This window comes from Mya arenaria, chromosome 11 (genome assembly GCF_026914265.1).
Source record: "Mya arenaria isolate MELC-2E11 chromosome 11, ASM2691426v1".
Taxonomy (NCBI): domain Eukaryota; kingdom Metazoa; phylum Mollusca; class Bivalvia; order Myida; family Myidae; genus Mya; species Mya arenaria.
The window spans coordinates 39,634,222-39,658,590 of NC_069132.1; the positions used below are offsets into that span (position 1 = coordinate 39,634,222).

Below are 24,369 nucleotides of genomic sequence, written 5' to 3' on the forward strand. Positions count from 1 at the left end.
TGCCATTGCTGACTCACAGTCTATGAGTTTGCTGGAATACGATTGGATATACATCAGACACAAGGTTTTCAGACCATTTCCTGATAAATCAAGAACATGCCTTTGTTACACTGAGTGACATTTCAAACAATTCGCAGGTGCACGATTTTCAATGCTGATTAAAATTATGAAAAACGTTTATAGGTAAAGATGCATACTTATGGAGCAACATACGACGAAATCTTTTTCTAAATCTTTAGTTTCCTTTCTAGAGCCATAAATATTACTAGATCTTGCGAAATGTAATAAAAATCTTTAACGCACGAAATCCAATGCTAACCTAAATGAGTTTTATTTATAAGAGTAAGTGCATAACATTTTCAGCTACATTCAACATATTGTTTTCGACATCGTTTTATAATATAAAGGGCTATAACTAGTGTAAGACCAAATGAAATGACAACCAAAATGTAGATGTTCAACATTCCTTTGACGTTTATTTGTGTGGTAGCGGCACAAATGGCGCAATATTTGACACAAGAGGTTCTAGTGACGCGATCAGACGGGCCGCGGCTGGATGTAACAGACGCAACTAATAATCATTACCGCAAAGATGGGAGGATAATAAGTAGCTATATACATGCAATAACAATAAGATAGTTGCCACTATCCTTCATCGTACTTTCAACCACATGAATTGTATCATTTCTATAATAAGTCAACATTATTCTGGAAACAAAACTTTTTCTCAATATCAATTGTTTTAATGGCTGAGATACAAATGGGAGCAAATATAAGCTTTATAAATGGAAACTAGCAAGAATCAGCAAATATTTGTTTCGTATAATAAATATGATGTGAGACGTTATTTCACACCAACATTGTGTACGTCCAAATGTATCAAAAAGTGTCATATATTTCCATTTATTGTTTGTTACAAATTCTTATTTCTGTTCTTTGCATTGGTTTCAGTTTATCATTCTGACGTTCGCAGACACATATTTTAGAAATATGTTCTCAGTCTCAGACTAAATGATAATATAGCAATTTGTGAGAGGTTTTGTAATATTAGCTTTGCTATAAACTATTTATTACCTTGAACTATAAAATGATATTGTTGAATAACATAATACTCATGGTATTTACAGACGAAATGACGCTTTACCTTTAATGAGTTTCTGAGGCTTTTAATTCCGTTGATTTAATATATAACGTTGTATTTTTCCTTGTATGGTATTCAAATTATTCGGATGGATTATACATATAAATCAACGAAATTATAAAGAACTTTATTTCATTCTTACACATAGGAGACTCTTTTATGTTAAATATGTTTTCTGTGAAGCAAAAGACGATAGTTCATGGTCAGAACTGAATACTGATATTGTTTAATGAAAATGTGCATGCTTATCAAAGAAGTCCCCTTTTATGGTTCTAGAAAAAGAAACTGTCATTGTGTTAGTGTTAAGGATGAGATCAAACAAAACAAAACCAAAACAGATAAGTGGTTTGAGATTATTGCAGCGGTAGTTCATCTAGGTTGTCGAAGCTTTCTTCTGAATATTAAGTTGTTTCTCTTAACTGTCAAGAGCTTCTCTTTCTTTACTTGTGACATCATATGCATTAAGTGTGTGTCCTACAAACCATTCTGAAAATGTTAGGCGATTTGTGATCAAGAACTGAAGTGTTTGGAATCTATTCTCTTTCAAGTGTGTTATATAGCAATAAATAATTAATGATACAGATTATTTTTAAAATTCGGTTTCATTTGAAACATACCGCACTAACAGTCTGTTACTCTAACGAATATACTTAACTTTTGAAATATGCAACGAATAATCTAAAGAATATAATAGCATACTCCACTAAAATAACGATTTTATGTCTTGTAATATCAATACTAATCGTAATTGCAGTTTCCACAAAATGATTGTCAGCATAGCGTAAATGCATGTTTTTGCCATGAAGTACAGCGCACTTATCTACTTCCATTTGGACTGGAATGTTGTGCCTAAATACTTTTCTGCGTGCTCAATCAATTTGTTCAAGCTTTGTTATCAAAAACACGTTTCAACTATTTGCCTCTTTTTGCACAAAAATGCTTACGTCATATCGTTAATGGATGTTAAGTATTTTTTTTTAAATTGAACGGAGAGTTTTATGGAACACATGAATGATGTGAACACCACCCCATACATTCAAGTGTTTATAAATCACTGAACACCATAATGGCGTTACCCCTAAGAGACCGCTCAATCTTTTATTTTAATATATTCATTCACTTAGTATGTACGGTTTATTTAACGTTAAGAAATACAGCAATATAAATATGATGTCTGTCCCGTAGACATTGATAGAAGCTTGATGTGATTGTATCAGTGAATAATATTCAGCAATGATGTACGATCTTTTTGTCCTTTTACTTTCAGGGTTGTCCTGTCACGTTTTGCCACAGAAAGTTGTAAAAAAAATGTATGTCAATTAAGGTACATGTTGATTGCGCATAGTGAATACTTTTTATTAAATTATGACAATTGCAAATGACGGTTAAAAAGTTCACCAATGCCTTATTAGCCAATTTATACCAATTTGAAACATGGCGAAATTAAAAAGAATGATATTGTATAGTTTGCCCGAGTTACGTAAAGTCACCAAAACGCGACCTAAAACAACATACCGTCTCTACTTTCCAATAATTGTTGTTGAAGTTGTTCTTGTTTCGTGATACATTAATTACATTGCTGATCCTTAGGTGATGCAATACTTTGATAAAAATAATCACAAAAGTGTGTTTGAGTATGCAAGTGGTTCTCATGCGTTTGTTCATAGATTTAAGAAACATTCTTCACAGCCTGCATCATTTTTGCACGTGATTGACAAGGATATTTTAGGACGTCGCTAATTGATATGGAATGCATTTATACTCCACTAGTCAACTACATACAGCCGACATCAGCTTGTACCTACTTCAAGAACTGATAAGGGTATCGCTTTAACCAAGATAATGCAGACAGTCGCACTTGCATAAGCTGCCTGACTAGAAGCATGTTCCTTGCGTATGCATTAAATGACTAAGTTTTTCGAAGTCATGACCAGTATCAAGTGAACGATGAAACGCACTCCTAATAAATTTTTTGGCTCTTCGTATAAAGCAATGTGTTTGATTTCGTTAAAATGGTCAAATTATATGTATTACATAAGACACATATTTAATGTAACCTATGCCTGACGAAAAAATCCTGTTTTAACAAAAATATACCAAACTCAAGGCACCGCGACCTTTAGGGATTTTAGACAAGCCGATGCTATAAAATCACTGATAAAATAGAGGAGCTTAGTCTTAGGGCAAGTCTGACATGCATAATTATGTAAATTTCAACTCCTCCATATACCATTTCAGTCTGATACTGATAACATCTTTTCTGGATATTTCCATCGATACTTATGTGATCTTGACCCTTTCTTTGACAGCTCTATCGATTCTATTTATATTTCTTCTTGAGTGTATGTTTTATTGACGACTACTATTTCAGTTTTTGAAACAGATACTACAATGAAACAATACTCAAACTTCTGGCATCCATTCTTAACAGTACCTAAAGTAGTTTTTTTAATAACTTACCTTATGATACAAAATAATGTCTTAATTAGTTATAGAACACAAATTAATATGATACATTACATAATTCTATGTTTAAAAAGACAGATCGGTTAACTTACTGCTCACAGAAAATATTAAAATGCTTGCGTCTCATTTTTTTCAGTTGGAGAACGTGACCTTGTTTCGTTTCTATTGTTATGTGAGAAGTTTCTGAGACATATCTTTTTTATATATCGCGTTTGAGACGTTTTGTTCAACAGAAAATTGTTCAGTATGCTTATTAGCAATGTTTAACGACTTGCATAGACAAATTCAGTCAGAATCTTATTTATTTATTAATTCCATTTCTAGTTTTGATCAGGGTTTTTTCGGTAATACGTGACGCTTTGTTATTTTTTATTATCGTTTTATGATCAATGATTGCTGTGTTGCACATATAATCAAGATATGAGATTATTTGTTTCGAAAGATTTTAACAATGACCTTTAAAGAAGGAACCTTGTAAGAAATGTTCGTATAAGTAAGAATGATGCAAACGCAGCATGTTTCACTCGGTGTTAAAACAAATTTATATCGCACAACATTCTGGAGAGAGAAATGATAAAAATTAGGATGAACAGTAAACTTGGGTTTATTTACCAAAACGTCTCTGCAGAACGGTTCCATCAATAACTGAATGCGTGTTCTTTTTCTTAAAATCGAAGAATGTTACATTTGTTAATATTAAATAAATATCTCGGACCTTTTGCATATGGATGTCAATATGGACACGTCTATGCTCAACTCAACAGCAATTTTAGATATTAAGTATTCTTCGTATTCTGCGAACAAACAGGGTTCCATATCCATCTTAATCCTCAATTTCATATTGTCAAAACTGTTATACATGTATAAGTATGCTGTAATTTATTTGAGGATGAATTCTCCTTGCGCTAATTTAAGTGGAATAGACATACAATTTGAATGAACTTTGATCTTGATTCGAATAACAATTTTTCTTGGTATCATACATTTACGTTGTCAAATTTTTAAGAACATATTTTTTTATTACAATTTTTGCTGACTATAAATAATGCAACGCATGATGGATAATCACATATTTTATGGCATTGCACCTTATATGCCTTTTGTTTCATTTTTCTCCAACAAGCTTATTTATTTGAAAAGAAAACAAATTTACATATTATTGTAGCGTCCACAAATTTTTAGCCAGATAAGCGTCAACCTACGTTATTTTGAACTTGGAATATAGCTTGTTTTGTTGCATAAGGAGATCCATTGCATTAGGAGTTTCTGTCTAAACAATTGCCAATGCTGATCGACATTCTTGTGGATATATGGAAATATATGGATATATGGATATTTGCGAATGCAAAAAAAAACTATTCGCAGGTGTACAAGTAAAAATGCTGACCGACAATATGTTAATAACACAAAAGGATATTTGCCGTCATCTACCTTCCAACAACATGTATCAATATGTAAGATTACGTAAAAATATCAGTTTACAAAACTATTTTTAATTTTCTCTATTGTTGATTTCGCAGTGTCGATAGGTATTGTATTTGCTGAACAATAACAATAATACGAGTTCAATACATAGCAGGGAAAAAAACTGCCACTACCGAAACTTGTTCAATTCAATATACAATTGTTTTTTCACGTTCATATCGTGGCAATGTTCTGTAAGACCAAATGTTTGAAAAACTACACAAAAATTCACTTTATTGCTTTTATTGCCTTTGCTTATTGTTCAAAGTATCAGTATGAAGATCGAATACATATTTAGTTTCCATTCGGTCGAGCATATTCGCCAATCTTTTTTTTTTGCTGATTTTGTATAAAGATGTCCAAAAGTAAATTAAAATATCGTTTTAGCCAATTAAACAAAAATTGTACTACTCTTTCTGAATAAAAAGTCAAATAAAGGGCTTATCAACAGCGGTTGCAATGGAAAGTGTAAAAAATTAACTACGCGTGGTTATGCAATAACTCTTGCTGTAACAAAAATAAAGATGTGTATGATTAGTTCGCAGGCATTTAAATAGTGGCGAAGAATTTTCCGGTTTGTCATTTAACTGTCACGTTGCATGTGAAAAATTTAGTCTTAGACTACCTTCGCTAAATAAATGCATGCCTTGTAGATGTTTAGTTATTCGGACCATTGAGTAATGTACTATCACTAAGCAACTGCTAGTAATTACTGCAATTGGAAAGATAGACGTTACGAATGTTTCAGTATTTTTTCATGGTTATCATGTCATTATTTATCGCGAAATATACACTTAGGAAATTAGCATTTGTTACTTGCCATTGACAGTAATTCTTACTCCTGGAGCATAACATGGCATGTAAATATAAAGATATGCAAAACTTGATAATTCGATTGCATAAAATGTGGTGTCAAGTTCTCAAGGGAAGGTTCCAAAGCTCAGTCGTAAAGGGGAATATAGCTTTCAACTGTTTAATGGAAAAATTTAAATAAAGTCAATATCACATTTGGCGTGAGTCTCATTTGTCAATCTTTTACGAATATCTTGAATGCGATCTTCGTGGTGATTGTATTTAAATGTAAACTCAGAACGACAGAGGGTCATCCAACTGTGGCAAGTTATCTTTCTCGTGAATCGTCTTCATGTTTTGGTTCTCCAAACTATTCTTGGGGGAGATATAACGTGCTTCAATGTTGAAAATTATTGCATTCTAGTCTAGGTATACATTTTATCCACATTGATATTTTCATGTGCAATAATATATTCCTTACTCGAATTGTGTACTAGGAATATGGTATGTTTTAAAATCTTTACCGTTAAGGCAGAACAACACGTTTGGTTAATTTAAAAAAAGTGATCTTACGTTTTAACACATGCCTTATAATTAACAGAAATAGATTCTAGAATTAAAAAACCAGCTACTTGCAAACTTCTGAAATTTTCGGTTTGACTGAAACTGTTCATTGAGAGTTAGGAAAAGTGTTCAACTGCCAACGCTCTCCTTAACCGGTTTGAGCGGATTTTATTTTCAAATGTGATTCCGACGTAAGCAATGATTGCAAAGGATCAGACCATAATTATAATATAGTGGACGACTTGCTAATATACTGCCTTTAGACGCCACACAGTGCTTAAGCCTTAAGACTAGCTTTTTATATTGTAATTTATATGCTTCAGAAGGACAATTATTTGACTTTATTGTTCAAACCAGACCAAACGCTAAAATGCAAAATTATAAACTACAAACCCTCGATTGTAAATGTTGTGTTACGACAAAATGCGGATTTCATTTCAAGAGACATCAGTAACAAACAGCTGGAGAGAGAAAGAGAGAAATTTGACGATACGAAATCCTTCAAAGATAATTGGCAAGAGGCTTATTTTTGTTACAAAAGGTGATTCTGATAATAGGGGCAATGGGGCCTCTAAGACGAAGACCACAGCACTAACAGAGGCGGGGGGATAAATAGAAAATTATTTGGATTTGGAGGTAGACAAGAAACTGATTCTGAAATGAAAGTGATTTAAAGGAAAAAAACGATCCCCGCAAATGGAGAGAAGAGAAATCACAGTACACCATAAGGTCGGAAAAAATGGAGATCAAGTGGAAGTAAAACTGAATACCTGAATGGTTGGTTGGCAACAGGCTGATTTTGTAACTAAAACAGGTCATGGGGATAATGGTATAGCCAAGAGGAAGAACAAGGCAATGGAAAGAGGAAGCAAAGTAAAAATTGACAAAAATATCAGAAAAGTAACAGCTATCAGCAGATTTAAATGAATTATGTCGATTTTATATATTGGAAATCATGACTTACCCTTGTTAAGTGGGCATCAATATTTCATTTATTACTGCTTATAACGTATTTTTAGGCACGACGAATGACATAACGCAACATTTTATTAACTATCTATGCCCTTTGAACCACATTGAAACTTCCTAAGAATGATTGCGTAAACATGTAGGACAAACGTGACGCAAACAATGTATAAATATAACGACACAATTAAAATAATCTTTCAATAAATTTTGAGTTCGTTGACTGGTCAGGGCAAACATAAAATAAATATGACTGTTTTGGTCTTTCTCAGAGGAAATTGATCGCGCCTTTCAGGGCGCCTTTTCTTCGCAAGTATTATTTTTTGTGCGAAAGTTAGACAATGTATTTCCGTAGAGACAAATATTACATAAAAATGCTTTCCATTATGCAACACTGCATGTTGTCGACGTAGATCTAAATTAGTTGCATTCCAAACAAAACCAGAAGAATATTTCAACATATTTATAGATATTTCCAGACAAATGATGCTAGTAGGTGGACTTGTAAAATGTAACCTCTGATTCTTAGTGACATTAGATATAAATAGAAAATTGTGAAATGCACCTCTGTTAGTTTCCAATTGAATGTCAAACCTTTCTTTTTGATAACATCGAGTCAGATTTTTTGTCAGTACATGTCGTATTATTTAGTCAAATGGTGATATATAATGCCAGAACAACAAGAGTACGTCGCTATTAATCTTGTTGCAGAACATAGACTATAAATATATTTTTATTCATATTTTTTTCTTTTATCTCATAAGCTATTTTATAGCTATATACCTACAGCTAAACAATGGCTGCTAAACAAGTCGAAAACAAAAATAGCAACGTCTACAATACATTTATTGTATAATATACATTTCTTTTAATATATTTTTTAACATTATTGTTTAAGTTTTATCTTGTATTCGACTTATTCTGTTGTCTGCTATTCTAATGATTAAGTGTGAGATTATTTCCTTATAAACTTAAAATTTACTATTGATGAGACGTAAATACATTTTGGCATTCCTTTTGAAAAAAAATAAAACTGTCTTTAACTTAAATAAGTTTTAGCCGGATTAGATAAAAGTATACATTGGTAGTAGAAATATTCCCTGTAATTCAAGGGAAATCACTGCGTATGAGATTGCGAATATGGCGAGGGTGGTCCGTTTCTATTCCATGCAATCTACAAACAGTCGGAAGCAGCTAGGGTGTACTTCAACAACTGATATTTGCAATGTTTTTGGCATAATTATACAGATAGTACGCAAAACTTTGGCTTAAAATTCACTTTGTGTATTTACCTGTCGAAAATAACAACTTCACTGTACGCATTTGGAAGCTTGCACCATTATATTTGGCAGGCATGATTTGAAAAGCTTTATTTATAATAAGCATTGTAATCGCACTGCTATGGTTGTTTATTGTTCAGTAAAAGTAGACCGTAAAATGGCAATCCCTCTCGGATTCAAACAATGATTTTATCAAAATGTAATTTCACTGCTTCTAACATGTTAGGGCGTTTTAATGTAAGTGTTTGCATGCCGTTCAAGAGATACAATTATACGGAGCTTAAGGTTATAGCATGTATTGCAAGTGTAGGTACTATCAACGATGATTATTTATTTATTATCACAAAACGTGTTCATAAATTGTTTTCAAGTAGATCCAATTTTATGATTGCATACAACATTTATATGAATATACAACTTTTTGCTTGCATTAATTCGTATTTTAATGATCTGTGTATTTCGTGGTTTCGTTTGTGACGTCATTTTTGTGCCCGCATGCTTTTAACATTTAATTTGATAATATTTAGGGGCCAGGTGTGAATTTTGGTACCCACCAGCAGGTTTTCACCTTTATTATGTTTGCGTTTACCGTGCCATGGTGATTATCCCAGCAACATCCAATGATGATATTTGCTTAATATCTATTATTTTGAAGACTTGTGTCTGCTGTTAGGGGTTTTTGGCTAGGATCGTTGTGCCATTAAACAGGATCTTGGTTATATTGTAGGCTTTCGGCTTGTCCCTATAATTTAAATAGTTTTAGTCACACTTGGATAATAAAAGGTCGGCGTAAGGTGTCTTCAGTATTAGTTTTGTGGCGTGCCATTTGTTTATACTATTATGTAATATTTGAATCTATAGCATTTTTCTTTACAATGTTATGCGAGAGGTTTGATAAAAAAATACCAATTATACGTGCTAAAATAACCAAAGATTAGATAAGGCTGCTTATGACCTATTTTTTTTGTTAGATATATATGAAAGTAGAGAGAAAACATAGATATCAATATCGATACTTTGCCATGTCATTTCCATCCACAACAAAAGCCACATTACGTTTGTTTTGATGTTCGACTATTGTGAATCAAAGACAAATTAATGGAAGTATACATAAAATAACATATCCAATCAACATCATTATAATTATCGAATACAAGCTGAAAACATCATTCATTTCCAATTCCTTAAACATTGAATGGAACTTTTGCCGGAAGACTTCTTTGTTCTGCGAATTATCTATTAACTCGCGATAAGTTTGACAGTCCGAGGAATGGAAGACACTTTCTAGAAATAAAATATGTATTTGCCGCCTGGTGATGACTTAACTGACAGAAATATGACGGCATTTATCTTCCTCAATAGAATATTAATATTGCCTTCCAGACGTGTTTTTTTCTCAAATCTTATTTCTTTGTGCAAAAGACAGACAGTATTCCTACGAGACTAGCTTTTATGCAAATACTTTCCCTTTTAGATTTTATATTGACGTTGATCTAAACCGCAAGCATAGGCGTTTCTAATCAAGAATTTCAGAAGTACATTCGAACCTTTTATTCCTTAAGGTCATTTTAATGATAAACATATTCTGACGACAGGTCCTTCGAATTACAAAACAAAACGAATCAAAGAATGGACACATCAGTATCGGCTTGGAGTTCATCATACAATTAAAACAACATGGATTCAAAATAAGAGCTTGTTTAAAGAAATAATGATCAATGTCAGAGAGACAACTAAACAGAAAATCAACACCAGAAGACAATATTGAATAAGTATTTGCAAAAGTTTAGATAATATTTAAAGAATTATGCTTATGTAATCTGTTTTTTCTTGAAATAGATCAGTTTACAATCTCGTGGTTCACGTTTTTTTCAACTGGAGTGTTCGTAGTACTTTTTTGTTTACCACCCATGTGTTTTAATTGTCAATATTCCAATTTAATGACCACTCATTCAATGCATGCATTCATTCACTGCAGTGTAAAGGCTTTTAATCATAATAATCTTATTTGTCAGCATGCGTCATCTTTATTCGAAATAATTTTGAACTGTTTTTTCCCTGAAAAAGAGCTATTTTCTCATTTCCGTCAACTCATCACAGTTATTGCAAATGTCCAAATTGTTACACTTAAAATCAAGAAATGACCCTATTGAAATAGTTAGGCTTGTCATGCAGGCTGAATGATAAATCTACATTCCTGGTTATGGCCATTCGGTGCGGTCGCGGACGACCTATTAGACCTATGCAGAGCTACGCCTTTTATCGGTAAATACTAACATTAACCGTTTGCATTCCTTATCGTTTTGCTGAATGGCTTTGAAATACATTCCCATAATGATTGAGCTAATTAGAAAACCTTGTTCAGTGATTTAAAATGTATGCTTCTAGCATATTAATTATATTCTAAAGTCATTCCGCGCAAAGTTGACAATAAATATTCACAAGGGCAAACATTTTAACAGCAAGAGTCTCTTTCAACTGAATATCAAAAGTTATTAAGCATCATTATGCAGAAGTATGTATACATATGAAGTAGTATGCAGTGTTATGCAGACGTATTAAGCAATGTGTTGTTTGTGAGGTGAACGCATGCATGTCATAACACGTAAAGTTGATTAAGGACAACATCCGCAACAGCACCTCCACAATATTTCAAACACTAAGGCGTAGTCCAATTAATACAAATCTTGCCAGTGTTTAATTTTGGTAAAATTTTCTTTCATCTTGCATTGATCGTCTGTTTAAGTTATGTGTGAAATAATTCTTGAAGTACATTTTAGAGAGTTAATCTTTTAAGCCTTTGAAATGCCCTGTGCCCGAAATTAAAATTATATGCACATTTTACTTTATTATTAATACACACAAAGGTTGGCAGCTAACATGTGTCATGCGTGTAGCAATTCTACTAAATACTTGTTGATTAATGCTCCTTGATTATCTGAAAGAAACAGACAAGTGTGTGCAAGCGCTTGCAGTGTTCTCGTTTATTCCTATCGATATGGTCTATATGATAAAATTAAGCATTAATGTTGTTTCAGAACGTAAAACACGCTGACCTCACAAAACTGTAAACCATAGAAGCAATACTAAACCAGAATGCCGTGTCATGATTAAATTAGTTATTCATCGTGCATGTCCAGTTCAACTGTGTTTTGCATTTCTGATCGATGCTTTTAAAATAAAATGCAAGTAATGTTCTGGTATTTTATAGTTCTTGAATCTAATTGATATTGGAGATAAATGGAAAACAGGAAACGTTTGCTTTTAAAATAGTTCGTGGTTATTAAGCTCATTGGAAACCGTGGCGTTTTTCTTCTCCAAACTAAGTTCTGGATCATTAATTTTGTTCAGTGTGATAACCACATATCTATTGTGGAGAAATGCAAATTCATTGTAATTTTATTAGTTCGAAAACTGCCTATAAATATAACAAAATGAGATGTTTTATTTGTCAATATTCCAATTTAATGACCACTAATTCAATGCATTCATATACTGAAGTGTAAAGACAATGAATCATAATAGTCTAATTTGTCAGCATGCGTCATCTGCATTCGAAACAATATCGAGCAGTTTCTTTTCCTGAACAAGACCTTCTTTGTCATTTCCGTCAACTCATCACAGTTATAAGAAATATCCAATTAGTTGCACTTCAAATCAAGATATGACACTGTAGAAAAAGTTATGCTTGTCATGCATATTAAATATTAAATCTACATTCCTGGTTATGGCCATACGTTGCGGTCGCGGACCTGAATTCCATTCACATTATACTTTATACACACACATGTTGACTGCTTACACTTATCATGCGTGTAGAAATTGTATTAAATGTGTGTTGAGTTATGCTCTTTGGTTATCTAAGAGAAACGAACAAGTCCTTGTTTATTCATTTTGATATGGTCTTTGTGATAAAATTAAGCAGCAATGTTTTGCAGCACGTCAATCAGGCCGATCTCACAAAATTTTCCAGCGAACTGTAAACCATGAAAGCAACACCAAACCGGAATACCGTGTCACGATTTAATTAGTTCTTCAATCGAGCATGTCCATTTCAACTGCGTTTTGCATTTCTGATCGATGCTTTAAAATAAAATGCAAGTAATTATCAGGTATTTTATACTTCTTGAATCTTATATCGGAGATAAATGGGAAACCAAAAACGTTTGCTTTTAAAGTAGTGTTTAAATATTTAGCTAATTGGAAACCGTGGCTTTTATTGTTCTTCTCCAAACTAAGATCAAGGTCATTAATTTTGTATTGTGTGATAAACAACATATCAACTGTGGAGAAATGCAACGTTCTTGTATTTTTATTATTTCGATAACTACCTATAGATATTACAAACGGATGTGTATCAATTCATTTTATATTATATTTTTAATCTTTTGAAACTTTAACTTGTTTCAACGTCAAATTTTTTCGCAGTATTAGTGGTATGTATTGTGTCATAGTTGTAACAATAGGTGGCATTATCATTCAGAGATGGTAAAGAATGTTTTCTTTAAATGATACATAATTATGATATAAAAATATGTTCATCATCTCTGACTTATACTGCCGCCTGTGGTTAGACCGCTCCTGTAGGTACCCTTGCATGTATTTTTAAAAAATCCAAAAAAAAATGGTGGCCTTTTCAATGTTTTAAAGCAAAAGAAATGGAACTTGGAATGCAAAAGAAAATTCATCAAAGGCATCTTTGAAGTGCATAATACTTGTAAAACACCTTGAACAACACTTACGATACAGAACTGTTTATGTTTCAAGATTATTTTAATTGAAATAAAGTTTAAGGATAAGTGGTAATACGTTTTTGTGTAATCAATCACCATTACCTTAATTAAATTTTGTATCTGGGAGTTTGATTGTCTATACTTGTGATGTAAGTCAATTACAGTCAGTGTTTATTACGCTGGTGGTCCTTACTTTGTCAATGGTTGATCTGGAATGCTTAGTTTGGAAGCACTTATCGTAAATTATAATATAATTTTGTATTATTGTCGACTTACTCAATGATTAACTATTGTTTGTCGATAAATAAAATTAAACACATTAGGTCGATATAATTTTGTCAATCAGATTGTTCGTGACATGCCTTGTCCAGTTGACCTAAAACAAGTGGAAAAGACGTATAAGTCAGTATTTACGATATATATTTCTATAGCTCAGTATGTCGCTTATTATTTATTTCATATTATTTGGTATACTTGTTTACTTATACTTTTTTATCCCAAAGTTTCATATTTACTTATACTTTTTTATCCCGAAGTTTTATGAAAAACTTGTAAAGGTGACTTACAGATGTTTACTTCTACCCCAATATTGATGAGCGATTTGTTGAAGAAAAAACATCCGCTCTAGGTCAAAAATCGTACCAACTACTTTTGATCGTCATTTTTGACCGAACGGCATTTGCATACTTTTAAACCCAATTTTCTCTGCAGAAGGACCTAATAATTTATTAACATATTTGATCTTCAGCATAATGATTAATTGATATAATTAACATGCATTTATTACGTTTTTTTTCAAAGAACGTTAAGCGCTGCATGCTAAAACACACCAACATAACACTTGAATTCATCCCCCGAGTATCTTATGCTAGTGCAATTGTCATTTTAACCTATTTCATTGACCACCTAAACAGACAAAGTAGGATGGTTCCGTGACATACGTAACCACTCAGGCGAGATAAGGCGTAGTAATGGATTGGCAATATCCGCTAATTAAAAGTGTGTCAAACCGATGAATTATTCATTTTTTTATTAAGGCAAAGCACTTTTATGAGCCAGACCTTGTTTAAACGAGGAAAGAACACACATGAAAGACCGGTTTTATGCCATTTTTAAATAGTCTGAGTATGACACGCATAACGATTTGAGAAAAGGACACAAAAAATACCGCCTTTTCTGTTGATCTATTTAGTAATACCTTATAAGCATTCGAACGTCTGGCTATCATCAGTGAAGCTATGTTCTGTGTAAACATTGGCAATAACGTGCAAAACTAAGAATGGCGCTATTGGGATTTTTTGGTTGTGTTCCTGCCTGTAAGTAAATTCTTCCTCATTGATGATCAGATTGCTTGTACCCACCAACAGGTTTAAACCTCCAGTTGGTTTTTCATTAGTTTTTACTGACCTTGCCATGGCGGTTATCCATACATTTTTAATGAGTATTTTGATATTTGCTTAATATTTATTTTGTGTAACCATAAGTCTGCTGTTAGATGTTTGTTTGGACTTGATCGTTGTGCCATTAAGCATGATCTTAAATTAAACGCTATTGGGCCCGTCCCTGTAAATTCTATTGTTTAGTCACATTTCGATATAAGAGATCGGCGTAAAGTGTCTTTAGTTTTTATTTCGTGGTGTGCCTTTTGTATATACTTGTGTGTATTTTTAAATTGATATTGTTATTGCTTCAGAAAGCGATGCGTAGTGGTTTGATAAAAAATGCGATTTATGCGTGGCTAAATTGGCCAAGACCAGAAAAAACTGGTGAAGATATTTATGTGAGTAAGGAAAAACAAAGACATCAATATTATGATACTTTGCATTGTCTTTGCCAGAACAAAGGCAACATGACATTTGTTTTGATGTTCAACTATTGAGAACTGAAGACAAATTAATCGAAATATAAATAAAATCTCATGTCTAATCAGCATCATTATAATAATCGAATACGAGCTACAAATATCATTCATTTGCAATTCTCTAAACATTGAATGGAACTTTGGCCGGAAGACCTCTCAACTCACGATAGGTTTGACAGTCCAAGGGATAGAAGACACTTTCTAGAAATAAAAAAAAATGGTATTGCCGCCTGGTGATGACTTAACTGACAGAAATATGACTGCTTTTATCTTCCTCAATAGAATACTAATATTGCCTTCCAGACGTGTTTTTTCTCAAATCTTATATTTTGGTGCAAAACACAGACAATTTTCCTACGAGACTAGCTTTTATGCAAATGTTTTCCCTTTTGGATTTTATATCGACTTTGAACTAAATAACAAGCATAAGCATTTAATATCAAGAATTTCAGATGTACACGCGAGCCTTTTTATTTCTCGAAAGCCCATTGCATTGATAAACATATTCTGACGACAGGTCCTTCGAACTACAAAACAAAACTAATCAAAGTATTTAAACAACAGTCTCGGTTTGGAGTTCATCTTACAATGGAAACAACAAGGTTTCCAATTATCAGCTTGTTCAAGGGAATAATTATCAATGTCAGAGAGACAACTAAACAGACAACCAACGCCAAAGTGCTACCAGAGTGTTCGTAGTATTTTTTTTGTTTACAACGCATGTCTTTGTCTATTTCGTGACCACTCATTCAATACATTTATTTACTATAGTGTACAGACAATTAACGATAATAACCTTATATGGAAACATATGTCATCTTCGTTCGTAAAACATTTCGAACACTTTCTTTTCCTGAACAAGTGCTTTGTCATTTCCATTAACTCATCACAGTTATTGCAAATATCCAATTAGTTGCACTTTAAATCAAGATATGACACTGTTGAAACAGTTATGCTTGTCATGCATGTTAAATAATAAATTCGCATTGCTGCTTGTGGCCATCGTGTGCGGTCGCGGACCTACGGTGCCTATGTGGAGATACGCTTGTTATCGGTAAATAATAACATTAAACGTTTGCATTCCTTATCGTTTTTCTGAATGGCTTTGAGGTGCATTCCGATAATGGTTGAGCTAATTAGATAACCTTGTTCAGTGAATTAAAATGTATGCTTTTAGCAAATTTGTTATCTTCATTCCTTGCAAAGTTGACAATAAATATTCCCAAGAGAAAAACATACTTATAATACATTTAACAGCCAGAGTCTCTTCAACTAATTATAAATAGCTCTAAAACTCTTTCGTGCAGAAGTATGCAGTATTATGCAGACGTATACACTTATTTAGCAATGTGTACTTTGTGTTGTTAACGCGTGCATGTCCTAACACGTTAAGTTGACTAATACAACATCAAGAACAACACTTCCACAATATTTAAAAAATATGGTGTAGTGCAATTAAAACATATCGTGTCTGTCTTGTTTTGTATAAAATTCTTTGATCTTGCATTTTATGGTCTGTGTAAGTTGTGTGTTAAATACTTCTTTGAGTACATTTTAGAGAGCCAACCTTTCCAACCCTTTGCAGTGCTATGTGGTGGTAACCAACATTATATTCACAATACCCTTTACACAAACATATGTTGACACACAGCATTTGGCAAGCGCGAAGCAATTGCACTAAATACTTCCTGAGTTATGCTCCTTCGTTATCTGAGAGAAACGAACAAGTGCTTGCACTCGCCTGCTGAGTCCTTGTTTATTCATTTTGATATGGTCTTTGTGATAAAATTAAGCAGCAATGCTTTGCAGGACGTCAAACGCGCCGATCTCACAAATGTTTCCAGCGAACTGTAAACCATGAAAGCAATATCAAACCGATTCACGATTTAATTAGTTCTTCAATCGAGCATGTCCAGTTCAACTGCGTTTTGTATTTCTGATAGATGCTTTTAAAATAAAATGCAAGTAATTTTCAGGTATTTTATAGTTCTTAAATCTAATAAATATCGGAGATAAATGGGAAACAGAAAACGTTTGCTTTAAAAGCAGTGTTTGAATATTTAGCTTATTGGAAACCGTGGCGTTTTGTTGTTCTTCTTCAAACTAAGATCAAGGTCATTAATTGTGAACAGTGTTATAAAAAACATCAACTGTGGAAAAATGCAACTTCCTAGTATTTTTTTTATTATTTCGATAACTACCTTTAGATATAACAGACGGAGATGAATCAATTCTATCACATTATATTTATTATACTTTTGAAACTTTCACTTATTTCAAGGTTATTATTTTCCCTCAGTGTTGATAGTATGTATTGTGTCATAGTTGTATTGTAACAATAGGTTGTAGTATAATTCAGACATGGAAATAATGTTGTTTTGAAGTGTCTCATAAAACAAAATGTGCAAGTATTCACCATCTCTGACTTATACTGCCGCCTGTGGTTAGACCGCTCATGTAGATACCCTTGCATGCATTTAAAAAAAAATCTTTTCAATAAAAAATGGTAGCCTTTTCAAGGCTTTAAAGCAAAAGAATTGAAATTTGGAATGCAAAAATTCTTTAAGCACCTTGAACAACACTTACGATACAGAACTGTTTATGTCTCGAGATAATTTCAATTGAAGTAAAGCTTTAGGATAAGTGGTAATACGTTTGTATGAAATCAATCACCATCACCTTAATTCAATTTTGCATCTGGGAGTCTGATTGTCTATACTTGTGATGTTAGTCAATCATAGTCGGTGCTTATTACTCTGGTGGTCCTTGCTTTGTCTACGGTTGACCTGGAAAGCTAAGTATGGGAGCATTTATCGTAAATTACAATATATTATTGTATTATTGTCGTCTGAATCACTGATTAACTATTGTTTGTCGTCAAATAACATTAAACACGTTAAGTCGACATAATTTTGTCAACTAGATATTCGTGACAAGTCATGTCCAGTTGTCCTAAAACAAGTCGAAAAGACTTATAAATCAGTACATACGATATAAATTTCCATAGCTCAGTTCTTTGCTAATTGTTTATTTCATATAATTAAATATACTTGTTAACTTATACTTTTTTATCCTAAAGTTTATACAAATCTTGTGAAGGTGACTTTAGATGTTTATTTCTAACCCTATATTGATGAGCCATTTGTTAATGAAAAAAAACATCCGCTGCATGTCAATATTTGTACCCACAAATTAGGCCTTCTGATAGAACAATTTGACTTAACTGCATTTGCATACTTTTATACGCATTTTTCTCTGCTAAAATACCTTATAATAATAAAACAGATGACATATTCAATATTTTAATGAATAGATATTACAAACATGCACTTATTACGTTTTAACACAGAACGTTAAGCGCTGCATACGATCGCTAAAACACACCAACATAACACTAAAACTCATCATCCGAATATTCTATGCAAGCACAATTGTAATTTAAACATTGACCACCTAAACATATTAAGTAGGATTGTTCCGTTAAATGCAAAACAACCCATGCAAGTCTTTTATTGGCATTGCTAGGATTGGCAATATCTGCAAGCTTAAAAATGTCCAACAGAAATGAATCATACATTCATTTTATCAAGGCAAAGCGATTATATGAGCCCGTCCTGATTTAATCGAGGAACGCACACATATTAAAGACCGTGTTTATGCAATCTTACTATTATTTGAGAGTGACACGCAAACCAGTTTGAGACAAATATCAATTTTCTATTAATCTATTTTGTTATACCTCATAAATTCACAATTCATTCGTCTGGCAATCATCCGTTTTACTACGTTCCATGAGTTCATTGGCGAACACCGTGCAATACCATGAATGGCGTTATGGCTTTTTTAAAGTTTTCCTCCTGCGTGAAAGATAATACTTCCTCGTTGATGATCCCATTGCTCGAAACGTTACGCAAGTGAAGCATTTTCATGGGCATTTGTATTTTCATTTTACAGCAGTTAATACTAAATTAAGAGGTGCAATTAAGAAATTTAATTGTAAGTGTCTCATTTCTGTATGCGGTATCATCTGTTTATTTCCAGCGTATGGTATAATAACCTGAACCATTCAAAACAAACAATTATCCATCAAAAGAATTCCAGGTAATCATGGTTATATGATAATTAATCACGGTAGAGACAAGCGAAACAATCACGTCATTTGCAGGAATCCACTTCTGGTGTGGTTCGCGTTACATCAAATTTCCATGAAAATGTTTCCCATTCAGCTTTTAATTTCAGGAAGAGTTTGAGACAAAAACATAATCTAGTCGGTAAAATAAACACTGTCAATAGCAAAGCGTATCACCAAACTGTGGATGACCGATAATTTTTTTTAGACTGGGCCAAATTCGACCAAACATATGATCTATTTAGTAGTAGGTAGTGAGTTTCAATGATATTGTTTTAACATTTCCGTTGCACTGATGTGTCTAATATAATTGATTTAGAATTCCTCAGTAAATTTGGTAAATTCTTTTGAAAATGATAGTGTAAGCAATGACAAATTGTGTCTAGCCAACTATGTTGTATAAACAATTTTAGGCGATAGTTTCCGACTTTTTACACTTATGGTTAATTACATCCTCAATCTAAAATCGTTTACTTTTATAGGTTTTTGTAATTCTTACGTCAATGTCAATGTTATAAATATATGACCTTGCGTGAATTGTTTTAACTCTTATATCAAACAAATATCTACTCAAATGTTAAAGATAGGGTTTAATGAGGAATTGTAATAAAGATATAGCTCATGTAGAATCTGACGATTTTCTTTGTGTACTACTTTTTATACACTTTCTCTAATAATAATGCAACGATTACTGCAGGTTTCCGTTGCTAATGTCCAAAACCTGGCTTGGCCTAGTCACATTAGGAACAAAGACCTAAGCCAAACAAGCTATCAGCAAGAGACACATACGACACAAAAGGTCTTAGGTCTAAGCAAAACAAGCTATCAACAAGAGACACATACGACACAAAAGGTCTTAGGTCTAAGCCAAACAAGCTGTCAACAAGAGACACATACGACACAAAAGGTCTTAGTCTAAGCAAAACATGCTATCGAGAAGAGCCAAAAACGTCGAAAATCATAAAATGTCGATCATCAGTAGATACTGGGGCTACGGATTTAAAACTATCGGCGAAAGCAAAGGCGTCGTTGGGGGTTCTCTCAAACCCTTACTTGACCCTTCTTTAACGATTAGAGCAAATCAAATCTATGAGACTTATATTAGCCAGCAACAACTTTAAACGTCATTACTTCAAAATAATATTAACTTATAAATTAAGATTCATTAACATCACAACCATATTAAGACATATCTTGCTAATGGATGACTTAATAATTCAAGACGGAGCAACATTGTTAAAGGTGACAACGTAAACAAATAATCAATTTGAAAATCGTCCAAAACGAATAAACAATGAAGTTTTGATTTGCAATAAATGATTAACACTAAATGATCAATACCTAAGAAAACAAACGGTTATTTGTCTGTCTGCTTCCAGAAATAGTGACTTTTAGTGTCTTCACCAAAAAGGCCAATGATTTCCCAAAAGACCCTTATGATTACAAACCGTTTTATTCGGTTCTGCAATGTTTTGGTTTATGATATTACTCGAGTGTCTTATGGTTTTGATTGGAAGTTCAAGCTTTCAAACCTATATCAAACTGAAAATTTCCCTTTTCACTAGCTGAAGTGTTTTTATATTTTCTATAACCTCTCAATGATTCTAAAGGACCGAAAATTAAATAGATTCCAATAGAGAGACTTTTAAAATAAAGAGTATTTACGATCGGCGTGTACCTCCAACTTGCTGCCAATGATTTTCCTATAGACCATCAATGTTTTTAAACCCTTGTATTAGATTCTACTTAAATTGGTTTCTATAGGAAATATATCAATCATGTTATAGGTATATGCTTCGAATTGCGTGATAGGTTAAAGTGACAGCTGAAGTCCAATGCATTTGTAATGGTGATAACAAATTACAACAATATGGATTATCTATGTTTGGAAAATATATAAATCTTGAAGCTGATGGTTGTCATCAGGGAAATATCACAGCCCATAGAGCAACAACAACAGTGACATAGATTTATGATACCATAGATAACAGCAATCCTATCCATATCAAGGTTAAGAAACAATAATATAAAGACAGCAGATGGTATATTTAGCAAGCACAACACCTGTACAAATAGTTTGATATAAGTATTATTGCAATACGACAAAAAAACGACTGGAAACAATACAATTATGGTTGAAATATACATGCATATTGAAAACGAAATAGCAAATTGAACAATGAAAACATTGTTTAAAAAGTGTATTGTTAAACTTATATAACAAAATAACAGTATGTTAGACCAGACATTTGTTACAGTCTAGTATTTGGACGGTAGTGGCTATTTGAAGCTTCGCCAGTGATCGTTAAGTATTGACAATTATAAACGTTTGCATTTTTATCGTCGTGCTAAATGGTTTCCATAATGATTGAGCTATTAAGTCAACCCTGTACATTATTTTGAAATGTGTTATACTGTCATATTTGTTTATGAACTAACGTCATTTTCACGCAAAGTTGACAATAATTAATCTGAGCAGAAAAAAAACACATTTGTTTCATTACACGCAAACTGACAAAAAAGAACTTCCATCCTATGTCTGCACCTATATATCAAGTTTTAGTTTAATCTCTTCAGTACTTTCAAAGATATGGCACACTTAACCAAATTAACCCTAGACTGCTTTATTGAGACTCTCACTGGTGTCTTAATATATTTGCAGACCTAAACATCCTCTTTACAACTACCATTTTGCAGCATAGATGTTTTGCCGCTGTATGGCATTTTACCATTGTATGGTATTGAAGCCTGTATACGACACGATGGCCTAAGGAATTAACCCACTTAACCAAATTAGCAACCAGACTGCTCTTACTGGGGCTCTTATTGGAGCATCTATACAATACTTTCGCCTATATTATAAGACGAGTTTTTATATAATTTTGTATATATATCTTCAGAGCCTTAAATGGCGTTCGAGGGCAATGGAGCCATAATCACATCAGGTACAGTGCCATTAAAACAGGTTGTATCAGTTCTGTGTATATAGATTTCTTTGAGGTTGTATTATTATCATTTGTTTATTTCCACACCCAAGCATGTCCAGTTCAACTGAAATCTGCATTTCTGATCAAAGCCTTTAAAAGGCAATGTCTGATATTTTCCTGTTGTTAAGTACTTAAAGCCAATAAATAGCGGAGATAAAAAGTGGTGGAGGAAACTCTTCCGTCGAAAAACATTATCAAATGGGGCGTTTTAAGAATAATTGAAATCCGTGGAGTTTTATTGCTATTCTCAAGGTCATTTATTACCTGTACACATTGTGATTTACAACATATCAACTGTGGAGCAATGAATCTTGTCTTTAATTAATTTCGACAAAAATGTATTTATTCAGCTGTATTGCATTGTACAATACCTTTTGATTCTTTCACTTATTTGAAGAACTTTGATTGCTCCTCATCTTAGCGTTGGAAGTATGTATTTTGTCGTAGATGAAACCATAGGTGGTAGAATCAGTCAGACATGGTGTAAACAATAAATACAAGTTAAATATTAGAGTATAAAAATGTTCACCATCTTCTGACTGACACTGCCAAGTTTGGTAAGAACGTCTGCATGCATTATTCAAAACTAAGCATTTCTTATCAATAACAAAAAAAGGTTCTTGGCATGCAAAACACATTCAAAAAAGACATTTCTCTAGTGCGTATGTATCTAAGAAGCTTTAAATGTGACTTAAGAAACATCATTGTTCATGGTGCTCGACAATTTCAAACGAGGTGAATTGTAAGGATAAGTGATTATACGCTCGTTTGTTATCAATTACTATAAGTTTAATTAAACTTTGCATTTGGGTTTTGATTGTCAGTGCTTGTGATGTAAGTCACTTACAGTGCTCGATCTTGTATAGTTGGTGACTTGCTTTATAAATGATTGACCTGGAAATGCTGATTCTATAAAGTATATACTAAAAATGTGATTATGCAGTTTTTAGACTTGTTTTAAGGTGTTTGTAAGTTGACATACGGCAAAAACTTGACCGTTGACTTACTTTTGACATATCGACTTTTTGGTTTATCTTTTAACGAGATCCTTCATTCCACGCTTTGCATGTTGTTGATTTTGTACACGTGTTTCTAAATGTCGGGTTTGAATATTTTGTAGCCCTTTGCCTAAAGGTTAATTACAAAACCTTTCTAGTCAAACAAAAAATTAACGTCGGAAATGAAAGTTTGACCAAAAATTTGGTCGATTCAAAGGGCCGCATAACGGGTTATATGCAAAATAAATCCAGTAATTATCACTACAGGAACAAGATATAGGTCCTACGTTTTTTTTTGCAAGATCATTGTTCTGAAAAAAAACTTTCATCGCCATATAATCAATTCAGAATTCTTAAGTAAGATTAACAATGGCTTTTGAATTGATCTCGTAAGCAGCAAAATGGCATACTGTATGTAGCATGCTATGTTAGATAAACAATTTGTACACGAGGGTCTCCGATATTTAAGCACGTGCTGTATCCCCAATCTCAATGCAGTACAATGACATATTGTATGTAGCATACTATATCAGATAAATAATTTTAAGTTTCCGATTAATAACTCTTCAATCTCAAAATGTGTCCTTATTTAACGTGTATGCAAAACATTTCTAACATCAAAGTCAATGTTATAATAACATGAAATATTGCGTGAATTGTTTAGACTCTTAAATAACAGATATATACACGCATGTTGAATACATTCTTTGTAGCTCTCCTAAAAGAGGAAAAATACAGTTAATAGTATAATAATTATGTACAATCTGACGGTTTATTTTGTGTTATACTTTATGTAGTTCAGCACACAAAGTTGTGTTTCTTTGTTAAAATGTCATCATAACTGCAGTTATAAAAATGTAGATCGAATATATATGGTCGAAAGTAATATTTCAAGTTGTTTAGAACATTTTAAAATGTGTTACTTTCGATTTTAATCAATAAAAAACAACCTTCATTCAGTATTACCTTCTATCCTAATCCGCAATAC

General features: G+C 32.8%; 1 protein-coding gene across 7 annotated transcripts in view; it reads right to left on the reverse strand.

Annotated features, from left to right (window-relative positions):
• Positions 1-24,369, reverse strand: part of LOC128207121 (G-protein coupled receptor moody-like) — a 199,629-nt gene that overhangs the window by 148,747 nt on the left and 26,513 nt on the right. The window lies entirely within an intron of this gene.